This window comes from Pogoniulus pusillus, chromosome 5, assembly GCF_015220805.1.
Source record: "Pogoniulus pusillus isolate bPogPus1 chromosome 5, bPogPus1.pri, whole genome shotgun sequence".
NCBI lineage: Eukaryota > Metazoa > Chordata > Aves > Piciformes > Lybiidae > Pogoniulus > Pogoniulus pusillus.
Genome location: NC_087268.1, coordinates 6689703 through 6707627, shown reverse-complemented (window position 1 = coordinate 6707627; position 17925 = coordinate 6689703). Strand labels below are relative to the sequence as shown.

The following is a 17925-nucleotide window of genomic DNA, read 5'->3' as shown; positions in this document are numbered from 1 at the left end:
TATGTTGTGTTGTATTGCTTTCCTTGATCCAAAAATCACAGGTAACTGCTCAGGTACACATTTATCAGTGAAGCTGCTGTGTGCAAGGTGTAAAGAGTCCCAAGAGAAAATCAAATAAAGGATAGGAAAAAGAAAGAGGCTTCAGCACTTAAGTCATTAAATGTTAGCAAAAGATTCACGAGAAGCTTCAAATCAATGTTTGAATAATCCAATTAATGTAAACATGGCTACAGTAATTGAAAAATTAGTCTTTAAATCTGATAAGGGAAAATATTTGTCTAGCAGAATGTTACTTTTCAGCATGTGAAAAATGGAATTGCCATATACCACTTCAAGCTCCAATTTCTGATTTTTAAAACCATCCTAAATGTAGCTTTTTCTTTACATGAAGCAAAATTAGCTCCTTTCCCACCACCACCTTGTTTTCCAGAGTTGATTAGCTAGTAAGGAAATGGCCTAGCCAAGGTTCAGTTCCACCACCTTGTAGACTGAACCCAGCTGGAGTACAACTCCAGACATGGTAGAGCAAACATCTATCTCCTCAGCAATGCTGATGACACCTCACTGCTGTGAGATGGACCACCACAGTATATCTATCCCCTGGAAAATCTGCTCCCTGGCATATTCTTGCTTTTCTCATCTTGCTCTCCTTACAAGTCTCTCTGTCACCATCATTGTGACAATGGGCAAGGGGTGGCTTCTCACTAAGGCTGCTTTCAGGGAACCTTATTCCTGAGGTTTTCTTGTTTTGGGAATTCCTCTCTTGGTATCCAGCTCTCTCTCAGATGTCCATGAGCTTTACCTGACCTCGAGGCATGGCTGCTGGCATGAAGGGGAGTCCCTGGGGCCAGTCATGAAGCCAAACACCAGAAAATGGAAAACCAGCAGGAAACCCCATGAGAGTGACCTGGCCATGCAAGCAGTGATGTGATACTCTACTGTATCAACCAGTCCCCATGTGCCTCTTAAATCATTGTTCAATGGCAAGAACTCCAAGATAAATAAGCGAGTAGCATAGCTCATGTACACTCATGAGTGTAGCAGCTGAAACTGCTTCGGAGCAGACCATAAATCCAATAGCCAGATACATTTAAAAGAACAAAACCAGCAAGGTCCATTTGAAGTAGCACCATATGCTGATACCAATGGCTCCACACATGTCAGGAATGGGTTTTGAACGCCATAAATCAGTCCTTTGGCTTGCTAGAAGGAGAGGAGGTTTGATCAGATGTCAAGAGATAGCAATCTGCAGTAACTCATAAAGACACCTGCCTCGCATTCGCAAGTGGAACTCTTCCAGAGATAAGTATCAGGATAATGGAGTCATTATCTAGGCTTTCTTGCTGAAGAGTAAATCTTAAAGAACTGATTTCTCTTTCTCTCTCTCTCTCTCTCTCTTTGTTTTTTGGTCCTTAAGAAGCAGTAAAGGAGAGATCCTGCCTCTAGCACTGTACAGGCATGCATTTGTGTTCAGTGCTTCGGACAATGCTTTTGAAAAGTGTAGTTGCTAAGGAGAGAGAAGTCTCCTCTTCCTCACCACTGGCTCTCCACCCCTCAACAAACAGTGAACACCACGGCTTTCTTTGCCTGCCCCGTGCAGCATGTTTCAGCACTCTTTCCAGTCACCAAAGGTATTAATTCCCATTTTTGTCATTTACCAAGAAGCATGGTTCAGTGAAAGGAAGCTCTAGATGCAGATCACAATGCAAGAACACTGCAGGAAATTGACAAGTTTGAATCCTGACCTGAGACATCTCTAAAAGAGCTCCGGTTGAAGCCAGGGAACAAAATGCAGTAAATTGGCTGGCTTTTCCACCAGAGGGTAAAAGTTACTGAGACTTGGTAAAGGCAGGTTCATGTGTGGTAAAAAGCCACATTTTAAACATGAGACTTGGAACATACTCACTACAATCCAGAGGTAAATCAAAGTGATGACTTCTCAGTGACTTAGGTTTGGCCAGAGTGAAATAAGCTTTCTGGAGGCAGGCACATCCCTGATAGAAACAGACATGTTATCGAGTTCTCATTGTACTGGAAACTATTGCTCCTTGCAAGCTCTCCCTGAGAGGGGTCACAAACTGGAGCAGACCCTTGAGACTCTAACTACTCTGACCAGCCTTCAGAAGTGGTTGACTCAGGGTTAGAATAAAGGCCTGGTATTGCTTTTCTCCTGCTTTATTGCAGGGTTAACGAAACTTCCTTTACCACAAAGCTTCTAGTCACCAGCATTTATAAAGCCTTTATGGAAAATATCATTGTCTTTAATTGCATCAGGAGGAAAAGAGGATTGTAAAATGATGCTTTCAGAGATGTAAATAAGGACACAGCATTTCTAAAAATGAGAAGTTTAAAAAAAAAACAAATGCATGATTTTTTTTTTCCTGACAGTAGGATTAAGACACATGGTGAAATCTGTGCAAGAAACAGGATGTTTTGAATGAGGCTTCAATGTTTTCTTTAAGCAAATGTTATTTCTAAAATAACTCTTAAAGGAGATGCCTCTGAAAATTAAAATCTCCATTTTTTAATTCCTTTATGTTCATCTTTTTATTTTCTTTTATATCTTGTCAATTTTTATAATCCCCCCCCCCCCCCCCCGTTAGGGCAAAACTGAACCTCAGGAAAGTGGTTAGAGCTGCAGGCTTTCTACTGTGGCAGAACTCAGAGTATCTGAGACATGTTTGGGTCAAATGCTGAATTTAGTCTTTGCTCAGTTTTTTGCCACAGCCTATTTTTTTCATCTAGTTATCATAGAATCAACCAGCTTGGAAGAGACCTCCAAGATCATCCAGTCCAACTTAGCACCCAGCCCTAGCCAGTCAACCAGACCATGGCACTAACTGTCTCAGCCAGGCTTTTCTTCAACACTTCCAGGGATGGTGCCTCCACCACCTCCCTGGGCAGCCCATTCCAATGCCAATCACTCTCTCTGCCAACAACTTCCTCCTAACATCCAGCCTAGACTTTGCCCAGCACAACTTGAGACTGTGTCCCCTTGTTCTGTTGCTGGTTGTCTGGGAGAAGAGGCCACCCCCCACCTGGCTACAATGTCCCTTCAGGTAGTTGTAGACAGCAATGAGGTCCCCCTTGAGCCTCCTCTTCTCCAGGCTAAGCAACCCCAGTTCCCTTAGCCTCTCTTCATAGCTGTGCTTTATAAGGAGTATGAGGCTATTTTAAGGCAATGAGGCAGAAGGTGATAGGAACAAACAGGTTTTACATAGCTCTACAAGTTTCATACATATAAAGCACACATGGAACAAGAACGTGAAGGAAAGGCATTCTTTTATTCAGCACTATTGTAAATAAAATGATTGTTTATCAATAAATTCATAATGCACTTTACAACCCCATTGTAAACAGTGAGAGATGAATGAATTTCAATTATGCAGCCCAACGATATTATGCCATCCATCCCATAAATCAGACCTAGGCACAGGCCTATAAGCTCTTGCTGCTTCACTGATTTTTATTGCTGTACAAAATGATAACTGGAGACCATATAGAACAAGGCAAATTAAGAATCTATTGGGGGAAAATGCAATTGGAAATGAACATCTTCCTGGAAGCTATATTCAGCAGCCAAATGCCTTGTGAGATTTTATCTTCCGTGCACAATATGATGATATTCCTATGCATATATGGTTAAATTAATTTTCCCTTATCAGCATAAAAATGTGACTGTCCAAAATAGATTAGAACTGCATAATAGGTTGGGTCACATTTTATTTAGGTGGAGAAGCTGGAAATATTTAATTTCATCCTGTAATGCTATGGAGAAGAATAAATGATGGAGTTCAAACAAAGGGATTCTGCTTGCTGGGGTTTTGTTCTTTTGTTAGGTGAGTGGAATGATCTCTGCATTCCTGACAAGATGAGGATTTTCTCACTTGCAGAATAGTGAAAACAAAATGATTTCTTTGCAGTCAACCAGAAACTTCTGCTCTCAGTGGAGTCCTGTGTCGTTTTCTGAAGGGTTATTGAGGTTTGAGATGTTCAGTCAGTTTGTACAGTTTGAGGCTAAGGTGGGATGAGGTGGTCTGTGTCCTGCAGGACTGTGCTGTACATTGTGTTGACTCGTAAACAGCTGCCGAATGCCCAGGTCTGTGAATAAAAGCTTGGTCCACAGAGGATAAGCAACTGATTTCAGACTAGCCCAGTCAGGTTGTACTATTAACCTGTCACTTGTTATTAACATTACTTTTGCCTTTTTTAGCAGCAGTTTCAGTTCACCTGCAACTGCTCTGAGCAAGTCACATCAGGGCCACCAGCGCAGGGCTGGCAGGATTGCCTCTCTGCTAAGCACAAGCAGCAGCACTTTGGACTCTAAGGATGCTGTCCCTTGTGCACAGCAGCACCAAAACTCAGAAAATGGAAGACAATTTTGTTGTGAGACCCAAAAAAAACCTGTAAGAGAAGGGTGGTGAGTTAGTTCACTTTCTGGTTCTGCTGATTTACTTCTCTTTGTCACGTAAGTGTTCTCTTCAGGTTGGTTGGGCTTTATCTTTTTCTTTTTTCCTTCAGTCACAATGCTATGGAGAATTATTCAGCCTTCAGCTATGTTTAATGAAAACTTTAGAAGAAAACATCTAGCATGTGCCTTAGCTTCATGTTTCAATGACAAAAAGCCTTTCAAACAAGACAGGCAAATATCTGCAGTAAAGGAGATTTATTTTGATGGCCACTTCTAGTTTCAGCCATGTAGGTATTTTTCAATCAGAAATTCAAGCATTTTTTTTAATTGAACTGGTGAGTTAATTGCTTGTTTTTTAATCACAGAATCACCAAACCATCCAGGCTGAAAGGGACCTCTGAGATTATCAAGTGCAGCCATTTTGCCAGTCCACCAAGTCTGTTGTTACACCACATCCCCAGGCACCAGATCTGTATGATTTTTAAGCACATCCAGAGATGGTGACTCAACCACCTTCCTGGGCAGCCCATTCCAGAGCCTCACAGCCCTTTCCCTGAAAAATAAATCCTAATGTCCAGCCTAAACCTCCCCTGGAGCAGCTTGAGATCATTCTTTCTCGATCGATCATTTGTTACTTGTGAGAAGTGACCCCAGTGCCTACCTCTCTACAACCTCCTTTCAGGTAGTTGTAGAGAGCAATAAAGTCTAGACTCAGCCTCCTTTTTTTCTGGACTAAACAGCTCCAGTTCCATTACTGCTACTTGTTTCACTGTCCTCTTCAAACTGTCAGTTTTCATTTGCACCTGTCTCTCCTCCTTCAGTAAGACAGTATTTTGTTGTGCTGTGTTAAGTATTTTGGCCACCATGCCCTTCTAATGCCAAGGACTCACTTATCTCTATACCCTTTATGGTGGAAACCTCCTAACCTCAGGCTTCATTGGACCAAATGATCTTTGTGGTCCCTCCCAGTCTAGCATTCTGTGATTCTGTGATTGTGCAAGTCCCTTGGTAGCTGACAGCACTGCTGTGGTGTGCCTGAGCTTCCTACAGAACTGAATGGAAATCTCAGCTGTTTGGGAAGGGTTTCCTCCAGAATGTGATGTTTTGTTGGAACTATAGAGGCTAAGAATAATGCAGCTGAGCTCTGTCCCCTGTGATTCTGGTTTTAGAGGGTTTATATATTGTAACTTAAACTGTTTGTAGCTTCTCATACTCCATACCAGAAGTCTTGTGTACTCAACAGTGTGTCTGGGTCTTGGGTTTTGTGCAGATCTGTCAGCTGGTTTGGAGAAAGACATTCCTTTTCCTTGAAGATCTTGCTTCTATCTGTGGACCACCATGATCCTAAGAAACAGTTGCACTTCTTACTTGAGGCATATCCTGTTTGGACAACCAGAATAAATAGGAAGCATTGAAATAAAGAGTAAGTTATTACAATTCATTAGGTATCTACCAGCTGATTTTATCAGTAACGTAACAGCATTGTCTTTGGGTACATTTAGAAAACTAAATCATTGCCAAAACAAATTACTCAGTTTGAGTTCTTTACAACACAAATCAGGTGTTTTAAACAGTGAACACTTAAGCTAGCAGAACTTTAAATATCATTTTCAATGCAATATTGATAAATTTTAGGGAGGAAAAATAAGCAAAAAGGCTCTTCAAGGCACCAAAGATCTAGTAAAATCCATTTTAAAAATTAATTAATGGACAAACTGTTTTTAAATCCTCACTGCTCCCCCTCCACCTGCCCTGCCTAGCTCCAAGTGCAGAGTGGGAGCATCATCTATTGTGGTAAAACATTCCTTGGGCTGTCTGTGTCAGAGGAAATGAAGAAAACCATTAAATGGATAATAGAATAAAAGTGCAATGAGATGTTCAGAGAATCCATCAATAAAAGGGTGGCAAGCAATCACTAAAGACACCCTTCCCTAAGTGTATCTTTATTGCCAGAGAACAGAAAATTGAGAGAGAATTTGCAAACAATTGAATTTATGATAATGGCATCTATAAGAGTATTGTAGCACCACAGCAAAGCACAGACCAGATATAAAAGACAGAATACACTCATGTCCCATGGAAAGCCCTGTGCTTTGCCTGTTAGGGAAGCTGTTCTATTCTGATATTAAAAACACATTAGGAGTCAGTGGCTGGATGGTATTCTGCTCTGTGACTGCTTTAAGGTGAATTGTTGGGCTGAAAGCTATTTAAGATGTGAGCAACAAGGAGCTTGCTCCTTTGAGCTCAAGCTAGCTTCGTTGCTTAGCTTCAGTGATAGTTGGTCAGTCTGCTGTTCCTCCCCTGTCAGTTGACAGGTATGTCACCTCGGGATAGCCTAAGACAATTTGCATTTTAAACCTGTTTGAAGATGCACTGTCACAAGGACTGTTGAGCCAGCAGAGGTGGCTGCTGAATGACAAGCAGGAAGAAAATAAATACTGGGCTGAGAGATGGAGCCTGCCAATAGCCAGATAAAACTGCAAAGGGAAACACAAATTCTGCTGCCAGTCACAAATGCCCCTCCTGGACAAAGCCCCAGACAAAGCCTGATAGAGTTGAAACCCTGTGGTTGGAAAACCAGAGGCACCAGGAAATTTAAGCTTGGCTGTGCTGGGCAGGGAGGGCAGGGAGGCTTTCCTGTAAAGCATGTTTGGGTTTGTGTGTGCAGAGAAAATGCTGGCATGCATTCAAAGAGGATATTTGTGTCTGGGGTTTGGATTGGTCTTTGTTCCACATCCCCACCTCGTGGTGCAGCAGCCAATTCCAGCAACCACACCTCCACATGGTGACCGTAGAGGCTCAGGGTGTCCATCCCTGCTGTGCCCCAGTGCAGTGCTGATGTCTGGGTCAGCTTCAGAACCAGCCTGAGATTTCCACTGGTCTGGTGTTCAGTGTGCAGTCCCAGCAGAGTGAGCCAGAGGGTGGTGATGTGGCTCAGCAGGATGAGAGCTTGGCTTGCCCTTTTCCCCTTTTTGGCTTCACCTTACTGACCACACACAGCAGAGTAGCCAGTGAGGAGCAGTGCTCATTCTGCTGCTGTCCTTCCAGTTCAAGACAGGTGTGTGGCACACAGTGCTGCCAGCCTGTGTCTGCTCTCCCTTTGGCTTTCAGCTGGGTGGTCATTCCCCAGTGAGCTGAGAGCAGCCACTGGGTGTCCCAGCAATGATGGGGTTCCTTTTCTGCATTGCCACTCTCTGCTGAATTGAAAGTCTGCAGATAATTCTCTGCAAGCCACTGATGGTTTGCTAGATTTATCTTCTGTAGATTTGTCATTGAGAGTAGTGCTTGGAAAGTGAACAAAGGGGAGCAAACTAACCCAGGTCAGGATGTGCCATTCTGGAGCATATGCTCTTCCTAAAACAGGCACAGACAAAACAAAATCTATGTCAAATTAAGATGATTTTTCATGGAATCATAGAGTGGTTTGTGTTGGAAGGGACATTGAAAATCATCTAGTTTCAAGCCCCCTGGCATAGGCAGGGACACCTCTCACTAAACCAGGTTGCTCAAGGCCTCATCCAACCCGGCCTTGAACACCTCCAGGGAGGGGGCATCCATGACCTCCCTGGGCAACCTGTTCCAGTGTCTCATCACCCTCACTGGAAAGAATTTCTTTCTAGTACTTTTTTCCTGTAAGTTCTCTGAAAAGATTGATCCTGCAAACAAGCTTCAAGTACTCAAAAGGAGGAAGAGAGGAGCAAAACCATTCTTGCAAAGAACCAGTCATCATAATTAAAAACCTATTTTCTAGCAATTATTGCCCAGGCCTCAACAGCAGACACTCAGGATAGAAGATGGAGAGTTGCAAAGCTAGTAGAAGATGGTTATAAGGTGCTGTGTTAACAGTCAGACTTGAGGATCTCAGAAGGTCTCTTCCAACCCCAGGGATTCTATTCTAAGGTAACCAGCAATAAGATACTCACTGTCTTTCAAAGCTGCATGGGACAAGTGGAGCCCAAAGAAATGACAGTAAGCAGAAGCAGCCCATCTCAGCCTGAACATATGGAGAGCAGAGCTAGGAGAATGCCACTAAGTTTGAAACTGAATTTTTTAGAATGGGCAGCTGGTGGCCCTGCTGAGGTGCTGGGACAAGCTACTGCTAAGGCAAAATATCTCTGATCAAAGGCTCTACTGCAAAGATAAAGCCTCAGATGCTGATGGCTTGGGATGCAGCATAGCCTTGTGAAAACATTTCCTGAAAACCTAGGAGCAGGTATAATAATGTTGCTGTTATTAATGACTCTACCCTACCCAAAGGAAAATATTTCTGCTTTGTGACAGGTTTTTTTTGTTTACAGTGTCCTACCTGAAGCATAACAATTGCTCTGTCTCTGGAAAGCCCCCAAATGACAGAGGCACAGCAATGCGACTTCTGGTGAAAGATTTAAGCCTATCGTTCCAAGTGCAGCTGTCTTGGCAGCAAAAAAGGATTTAAGCACCTTTGAGATGTTTGCCTTTAAGTGTGGGGAAATGGCATCACCAGCTGAAAAAGGTTTAAACCTCAGAAATGCTTGTCTTGCTCATTAGCATCTCATTGAAGGACTAGTTACAAAGAGGAGAGCAGCTACTGCCTTGTCTGGGAAACAAGCAGAGCTGCAGGGGTTCGGCTGAGCCTCCAGAGGTCTCCAGGATCTCAAAAGGGTCTGTTTATTTATTTGAATGGCTAAAGATCTGATGAGGGGAGAAAAGTTCTAATGTATTTGCAAACCTGAGAAAGCTGGAGAGCAACTGTGGAATCGTAGAGTCAGTCAGGGTTGGAAGGGACCACAAGGATCATCTACTTCCAACCCAGCTGCTCATGACCTTTCATAGGACACAATAATTTGGCTCATGTTTCCTTCAGCATTGTCTTCAGCATGCAGGAGCTGGATGTGTTTGCTGGTGTCCCAAGAGCAGAGCAGCCCTGTAAGTAACCAGTGCATGGGGAGCTTGGGGAGAGGAGTCCTGCCTCAGCAACTGTAGAGCTAACTCTGTTTTTCTGTACTAGAGCTCTTGTGATAAAATGTATATGCCTGGGGGTGGGGAGGAGTTTACAAACTCGCTTTTCCCAGCTTGCTCTTTATATTAGGGGGAAATGGAGTGGTCCTGTCTACAGTTTTTGGAAAGGCATGATAGAAATTAACAAAATGGTTAGGATTGTGCCTCTTCTCTAATTATGACTCCTCCAAACCTTGTTTGTCACAAGGCGGTGCTGGACTTTCCAGCTTTCTCCCCAGGAGCTGCCTCTCCCACCAGTGGCTACCCACACAGTGGTGGTTTGATGAGCTCTGCCAAGGCTGGCTGCTTCCAATCTCTGGTTAGTCAAAACAAGTGCTCAGCAGGCTGCCTCTGCCCCTGCTGCCTCCTCCTGTGCTTCAGCCAGGAATCCTCATTTGCTCATCTGTCTTGAAGCTTAGATCTGATTGTGTGGTATTTGTCATCTCCTACTTTCTTTATTCAAGTAGAATGGCTGAAAAATAGCAAATGCAAAACTGCACCTGGTGGGGTCCACCCCTGTAGAAATCCCTTTCTGAAGGCTGGAGGGCTTGTATAAAGGAAGTTCTTCACAGAAGGAGCTGTGCTTGTCCTTATCAATCAGTGCCTTCTACCTAGTGCTCAGCTTTCTTTCTGGATCTGTTCACTATCAATCCTGCCTTCAATTTATTCTCTGTAAATCAGGATGCTGTAATTGGACTCCTCCAAGTCTGCACAGCTTTGTCTTGAAGTACCCCAAGTGTCTTATCCAAGCTTCAATTCTTCCTCTGACAGACTACAGGCATCCTGCTTATTTATTAGGCAGCTTCTTATCTTCGTTGTAGTCTTAAGAAACGTCATAATTTCAGCTGCACAGCTCCAGCAATTAGGCTTCCTGCTTTTCTGGTCTGGCTGGTCCTACCTTAGCCCATATAAAGAGAGCAAGAAAAGGAAGTGTGAGAAAGAAAACCTTCCCCCTGGCAGCAGTGAACAGTACAAGTTAAGAACACTGGTCACACACATCAGCTGCTGAATCCTGTAAGGCTACGGTGTTCAACAGAGCAAAAAGGTGCTAGCACAGGGCCAGAAACTGCAAAATGAACAAGACAAAGCCTCATCAAACAGCTGTTTATTGCTTTTTTCCATTGTTAACTTGTGCCAATTACATACTGGGAAGATGAGCTTTGCTTGGAGTTGCAGACTTATATCTGAATCTTCATCAGGTTCTCCTCTCCCTCTACTCTGCACTCGTGAGTCCTCCCCTGCAGTACTTCTTCCAGTTCTGAACACCCAAGCTCAAGAAGTACTAAGAACTACTGGAGAGAGTCCAGCACAAGGCCACTAACATGCTGAGGAGACTGGAACATTTCTCATACAAGGAATGGCTGAGAGACCTGGGACTGTTTAACTTGGAGAAAAGGAGGCTGAGGGGGGCCCTTATTAGTACTTGGATATTTGTAAAGGGTGGGAATCAGGGAGATGAGGCTAGACTCTTCTTGGTGGCCTCCAGTGGCAGGACAAGAGGTAATGGGCACAAACTTGAACATAGAATGTTCCATTTAAACAGGAGAAGGAACTTCTTTACTTTGAGGGTGACAGAGCAGTGGAATAGGCTGCCCAGAGAAGTGGTATTCTCCATCTCTGAAGATGTTCAAAACCAGATGGACATGTTCCTGTGTGATCTGCTTTAGGGGATCCTGCTCTGGCAGGGGTGTTGTATTTGATCTGCAGAGGTCCCTCCCAACCCTTACCATTCTGTGGTTAAACAGTAGCATGCCCCTGCCAGGCTGCTAAAGAATAAATGCTCTGATTTTTCACCCACAATAATACCTGAAGTTAGAGACAGGCTGAGGATGTACAAATGCCATTTATTCCCTGGAGAAGGGAGCCTGGCTAGAATGCATTTGGAAGTGCTGCAAATTAGAAATCATTTAGTCGTGTGTTCCTACTGGTGAGCACACACCACAGCAACAAATATTTATCCAGGTGGATGAACACAGGAGTCAATTTCAGCCTAAAGCTGTCACTGCTCTCAGCCACCCACATCTTTCCCTGGTGAGTCTTTACTGACACACCATTCTCCTTGCTGGAAGCGAGTTATCAGTCAGGCTATGCCAGGCACACAGGCCAGCAGAGCTGGTCCATCTGCTGGCCTTTCACAGCAGGACAACCTGGGGCTCTTCTTCTGGAGGACAGCAACGTTGCCAGGATCTTGTACAATGTGACTCCCTGCTGGAGCAGGTTACATCAGATACTTGCCTGGCATGGTTTTAATTCCCCAGCAGCACAGTGTAGGGTACAGCCTGCCAGTGCTGCTGCTCATTTAGCTGCCCTTAAGTGGTGTTCAGGCAGGAAAGGGTTTTAATAAATCATTGCTGATCAAGGAATGTGGACGTTGTGATGTGTGGTAGAGCAGGATGTTTGCCAACTAATTGCAGCCTACCTGGGTCACAGTTCAGCTTCTTTCTTTTGAACTCCTGGTAGGGGAATTCAGTCTCTGCTTGGCGTCATGGGTTGGGATTTTCTTCCCCTTTGGCAGAGCCCTGAAGACCTTCACTTTTCAAACAGAGGGGTTGATCCCCTAACACCCTTGAAGAGGCTACCTCAGAGGATAGCACAGATCAGCAGGGGAAAACAGCCTTCAAGTGCAGAGCCTGATATGCCCAGAGATCAGGACTTGTAAGCTTCTCTCCTCTTCAGAAGTTTCTGTAGTAAACTCTAGGCAATGTCATTTTAAAGCTCAACCCTGAAAAAATCTGGAAGACAGCAGACCAGACTCAGTTGTTAAAAAAACAGCAGGGTGTTATGGAAGGGCTTAATGAGGATGATCAAATTGGCACCAGAGCTGCAGCAGAGCAAAGCTGTCAGAGCAATTTCAACATAAGGATTTGTTTGGTGCCTGCTTTAGAGCTGGAAAAAATGCACATGTGCTAGGAAGTTCTTTCAGGCCCAGAAAGCTGGGCATTTAAAAATTGACTGAGAGTTATGTGTTAGGAATTAAAATACACAGGCACAAAATGCTTCCTTAAACTGATTCTCCATGCAAAGAGAGGGGACCATGGATGTCTCCTGAGGTTTCTCTCTTTAGAACCACAGGAGACTTTCTGTGAAAACTGATGCTAGAGGTGCCTTTTCCCTGCTCCAAAGCCAGAGTGCTAGTCTTGCTTGGGAACTAGTAGCTTTAAAGAAACTCCAACATCAGCTGCAAAATTCAGAGCCTCCTCTGTTGCTCATATCCCTGTTATGTATGTCAGGAAAGACTGGGAGGGTAGAGGGTCTTGAACACCTGAAAACCCAAGGAGGTGAGAAGAGCTCTGGCACTGCTGGCTAGAAAGGATGGCTGCTAGCATGTGGCAGCAGCTAATCATGCCCCGGTTGACTTGTTCCTGGTAGCCTGGAAGGCAGGGCAATGCCCTGGTTCTCAGCCTTTTCCTGAGCTTACTGCTTTGCTCATAAAATTAATAAGATTTGTCATAAAAAAATATGCCCATTGACCATCTGTGTTAGTAATTGACTTAACAAGGATCTAACCACCTCTGGCCCATCCTAGAGAAGTTAATTGAGGGGACTGTGTTTGTAATCTGCCTTGAGAGTCCTAATCTTCTGTTCCAGTGCTGCCAAGCTACGAGTTGATTGATTGATTTTGGTCTCTTGGAGCAAAATAACAATCTCCTGAGACAGGCTTTGGCAGTTTCCCAAAAAGAAAGTACACAGCATGAGGAACAAGGAAAGGATACTGCAAGCTTCTTTGTGGTGTTAAAATGTGAGTTGCTAAATCCTGTTACCTAGAAAATGCAAACCAGCAAATGTTGAACTCTTAGGTGTGCATCAGGTCCTAGGAAAAAAGTGTGATCAAGGAACTTGTGTCTTCGTATAGATGCTGCATGGCAAGTGTGGGGTTTAAATAACAAAACGGGAGGTCATCCTTACCTTTTGAGGGCTGGGAGGCAGGTATTACAAGGGTGACTCCTTGTCCTCCTCTCCAGAGAAACTGCCCACCTACTTAAGCTACTGCATGAGGAGCAGGTCAGGGGGGTGCCAAAACACAGTGCTGATGAGAGAAGGAAAGGTCATCCATAGAGAATGATTGCTGGGAACTGCAGCTGTCAAATTGAAAACTCAAGAAAAATGGGATGGAGAGCCTGTTAGGGGCAGATGTGGCTGGGTTGGAGGGCAGAAGGGCTCTGCAGCGGGACCTTGACCACCTGGACAGATGGGCAGAGTCCAATGGGATGGCATTCAATAGCTCCAAGTGCAGGGTGCTGCACTTTGGCCACAGCAACCCCATGCAGAGATACAGGCTGGAGTCGGAGTGGCTGGAGAGCAGCCAGACAGAGAGGGATCTGGGGGTGCTGATTGATACCCGCCTGAACATGAGCCAGCAGTGTGCCCAGGTGGCCAAGAGAGCCAGTGGCATCCTGGCCTGCATCAGGAATGGTGTGGTCAGCAGGAGCAGGGAGGTCATTCTGCCCCTGTACTCTGCACTGGTTAGACCACACCTTGAGTACTGTGTTCAGTTCTGGGCCCCCCAGTTTAGGAGGGACATTGAGATGCTTGAGTGTGTCCAGAGAAGGGCAACGAGGCTGGTGAGAGGCCTTGAGCACAGCCCTACGAGGAGAGGCTGAGGGAGCTGGGATTGGTTAGCCTGGAGAAGAGGAGGCTCAGGGGAAATTTAGGCTGGAGGTGAGGAGAAAGTTCTTCACTGAGAGAGTCATTGGACACTGGAATGGGCTGCCCGGGGAGGTGGTGGAGTCGCTGTCTCTGGAGCTGTTCAAGGCAGGATTGGACATGGCACTTGGTGCCATGGTCTAGCCTTGAGCTCTGTGGTAAAGGGTTGGACTCAATGATCTATGAGATCTCTTCCAACCTTGGTGATACTGTGATAATTCTTCATTAGCTACCCAAACCAGACTAACTGCATCAAAACTATTTTTAGTTAATATTTCCAATAGATAATAATTCTAAGCATGAGATAGCTAATATACTTGCTCTGATCAATATTTTGTTAATTCTGGAATGGCAGATTACTCTCTTGGAAGAAAAAAATCCTTGCTCTTACCTGTGGGCAGCTAATGTGTGATGAAGTTGTTGATGCCATAAAGCTGGGCATGAACTTTTTCTGTTCAAAAAACAGAATTCAAAGGCATACATTTATTGCATCCGGTGATTTCAAACATAGGCAGCATCTACACTGCTATAATAAAACACCTCTTCTAGATGAGCAGACCACACCCATAGACTGTTTCTCTCCTTTTTTGTTTCATATACAAGATAAGTGTTTCTGCTGTTCAAACCACTGAGCTATATATGAATTTTCTTTGAACTTAGATTTCTTTCATTACCAACCTTACCCTCTTCAGCTTACTGGGAGCTAGAGCCTGTGCGCAGCAGGAAGCCTGCCAATGAAGTCCAATATCTCGTGGTGATATGAGCTCACAGCCAAAATCTAATAAGGATAGATTAGCTTTATTTCCCATTTAGCCATGAGCAGTGTTGGTAGAACAAGATATTAAATCAGACTTCTTAAATTGTACCTGTGTTCTGGACAGCTGGTCAGCTGTACTGGTCCCCAGTCCTGACACTTTCTCTTGCATCCTGAAAGATCACAGCCAAGAGACATTGCAAGCCAAAGGTGCCTGTGGCATATTCAGTTAAATCACTGAAATGAACCTGAAATGATTTTGATGCAGCCTCTTGCAAACAGATATATGGCACTTCTGAACTTGGTTTTGGTTTTTTTTCCATGCAATTCTGGGGTGGGCTTTTTTCCACCCTCCCTGAGAAGCTCTTTGCTGCATAGTAGCATCTGTTAATCCACTCTGAACCAGTGCAGTTTCTGCAGGGGAAAAAAAAAAGGATGACTAGTATGGGCTGTGGCTGCCTTAGTTTGCATGATGTTTGCTGCTTCAGCTGCTGTGCATCCAAGCAGCAGGGGGTTGGAGAGGGAAGTGTCCTCTGGAGAGGCTGATTCACAAGCCAGCTCTGTTCAGTTCTGTAATGAGAGATCTTTCCTTATTTGCAATTAAAATGTCAAATAACATTAGAAGTGTTTGTTTTGTGCTCAGTCACAGGGCTACTCTTCAGCTTTCTGACTTTAAGGAAAGTCTCACAAGGTACTTTTTTTTTTTTTTAATCCAATTATAGTAACAGGCTGAAAATAATTTAATGAATCATTGATTTTTTTTTTTCCAAGGAGCAAAAGGTGGCTTCAACTTTTGGGAAATAAGACTTTGGGATCACAAGTGGCTTCTCTTGTCTACACAGTGGTGCGCTCTTTAGGGGAGGCAGAGTCTGGAAGCACCCAGGTGCCACCCGTTCACATAGGCAGTGCTCTGGTTAGACCCTTAAACCCACTGCATAATCATTTGAAAATGGAGGCAATCATGCAAAAGAGAAGTTAACTGCTCTGGTAGAGGTCTCCAATGATTTCAGTGTGGTTAGCAGCGCTGGTAAGCTAAATCAGCTGTGGAGAAGTTAAAGCATATCCTCATTTTGAGCAGGTGGTGCTTGCATGCCTGTCACGAGCAGGCTCCCAGAAGCAGGTAGATCACACATCAGTGATTGGGATGGAAATAGTATCTAGGACAAGAGGTTGAACTAGGAGAAGGACAGTGGGAGGTGACTACCAGCCTACTCTTGATTTGCAACCAAAACTCTGGTCCAGGTGACACCTGGGGGCAATTTTCATTATATGCTTGTCCCTCCTCCACTTTGGACAGCAAATGTGTAATCAGTGACTCGCCTAAATCACTACTGGTGTTCCACTGAAACAAGAAGCAGCAGCTCAGGCTCTTTCTAGCATTGCTTCAAGAGGTGACAGAGCCAGCTAGAAACTGAACATCTGTTTTACATAGGCAGTGACCCTTATAAACCAACTAAAAGCTGAAATTCTCTCTCGATTTTAGTGATGGGCAAAACTTTAGGAACTCATACTGAAGACTGAAAGAGATTTTATCTGTTGAAAACTATTTTAACTCCCCATCCTTTTCTTCAGCTCCTTAGCCAGGAGTGCTCTGTAAGCTGGATGTTCAGTGCACGTTGCTCCTTGGGGCAGGTTCACATTATGCCTTTGAGCATGGAGTGAACCAAAAAGATCCACATCTGAAGAAGCTGAACGTTACTCTGATTATGACCTGGAAAATGTTCTTTTGCAGAAGTATCTTAGAAGCTTCCTATTCTCCATTTTACCCTCTAGCTACTCCTGTGATGCCTTTATCCCATCCAACTGCAGTTTGTTGACTCTACTGAGAGGCTCAGACTTAGGAATGCCCTTGGCCTGTGATGCCCTCATATAAGATGCACCCAGCTCTGTGTTGCCTTCTGGAGTAACTTCTCCCCTTCCAGGACCTGAGTGAGATGTCCTGCTCTGCATGGCTCCAGGTTAAAGCACTTAGGAGTCCAGACACGGGCTTCACCGAGGCACAGTTTCTCAGTCACGCTCAACATGAAAAATAACCTCTGCTTTGCTTTTCTCATTTCTCCTGCACCAGCTTTTCTAAAGAGACACAGAACGAGGGTGTAGTGGGCAATTTACCAGGTGATGGATGCGATGGGAGAGATATTTCACTTTTCCATGGCTGCCTCTGACTTGCTGATAGCATAAAAGTTATTTATAAGGCTAAAAAGGTACTATGTGCAAACAAACTCATTAATACCTGATGCTTTCAAAGCATTCTGTCAAAAAATAATAAATCTGAGTTCCCAAAGTCACTGCAACCTGCCTTTTTATTGCTGTCAATGATTTGATTTGGTTTAAATAATGAAAAGGCAGTTGCTGCCCTCAAATTGCCACTCTATCTGAAGTCAGCTGGCATACCTTTCATCTTCTCTATTTGATGCATTTCTCCGGTGCTGAGTTCTAAGCAGTTTGCTGCATTGAGCTCTGTTCAGGTCACTGTGTCTGTGAGAAGGTATCCACATACAGTGTTACGGAGGCACTCAGATTTATCATGGGATGAAGTCCATTAAGTAGTCTGTGGGGTAAAATGAGCTGTGCAACCCACCTGGGCTTTACAGCACAAGGAACGTGAAACTAAGCTTTTCACTGCTCATTGAGTAGTCTGCTGCTTGTGCTGGTAACTTCCTCTTTCCTTGTGATGGTTTGGGTGTTCCTTCCCCCCCCCACTTTTAGAAATCTCCCAGACTAGACTCAGTCAGCTCTGGGAATATGAATGAAGCTTATATTTACAGCTGGCACAATAGACAAGCAGATATTTACAGTATATACAGTTATAGACAGAAATAGACAAGGTAAAAGGTAACACAGAAACCTGAGTCCCCAGGAGGGGCTCTCAACCACCCCTACACCTTCCCCCTACCCCTCTCAACCTTACCCCAGTCCTAAAGAAGAATAGAGGTTTGGCCAAGAGGTTATGAAGCAGAGTGGGTTAGGCCAAATGGAAGGGTGAGGTTAGAGAGATGCAGCTCAGTCAGCAGCCCAAGCAAGAGTGAGAGAAAATGGTGAGAGTGTTATCTATGTTTTTCTTTCTTGTTCCCATACATCTCAGCAAGACCGTGAGGGAAGCAGACATCATCATTGTTTTCCTTTCACAGCCTGTGAT

The 17925-nt window shown here is 44.3% G+C and overlaps 1 long non-coding RNA gene across 1 annotated transcript; it reads left to right on the top strand.

Moving 5' to 3' along the window:
• The first annotated feature begins 8890 nt into the window (after nt 1-8890).
• LOC135175638 (uncharacterized) lies at nt 8891-17074 on the top strand. Its single transcript, XR_010302413.1, has 2 exons — nt 8891-9316; nt 16560-17074. It is a non-coding gene; the product is annotated as an uncharacterized LOC135175638 (long non-coding RNA).
• The last annotated feature ends 851 nt before the right edge of the window (nt 17075-17925 follow it).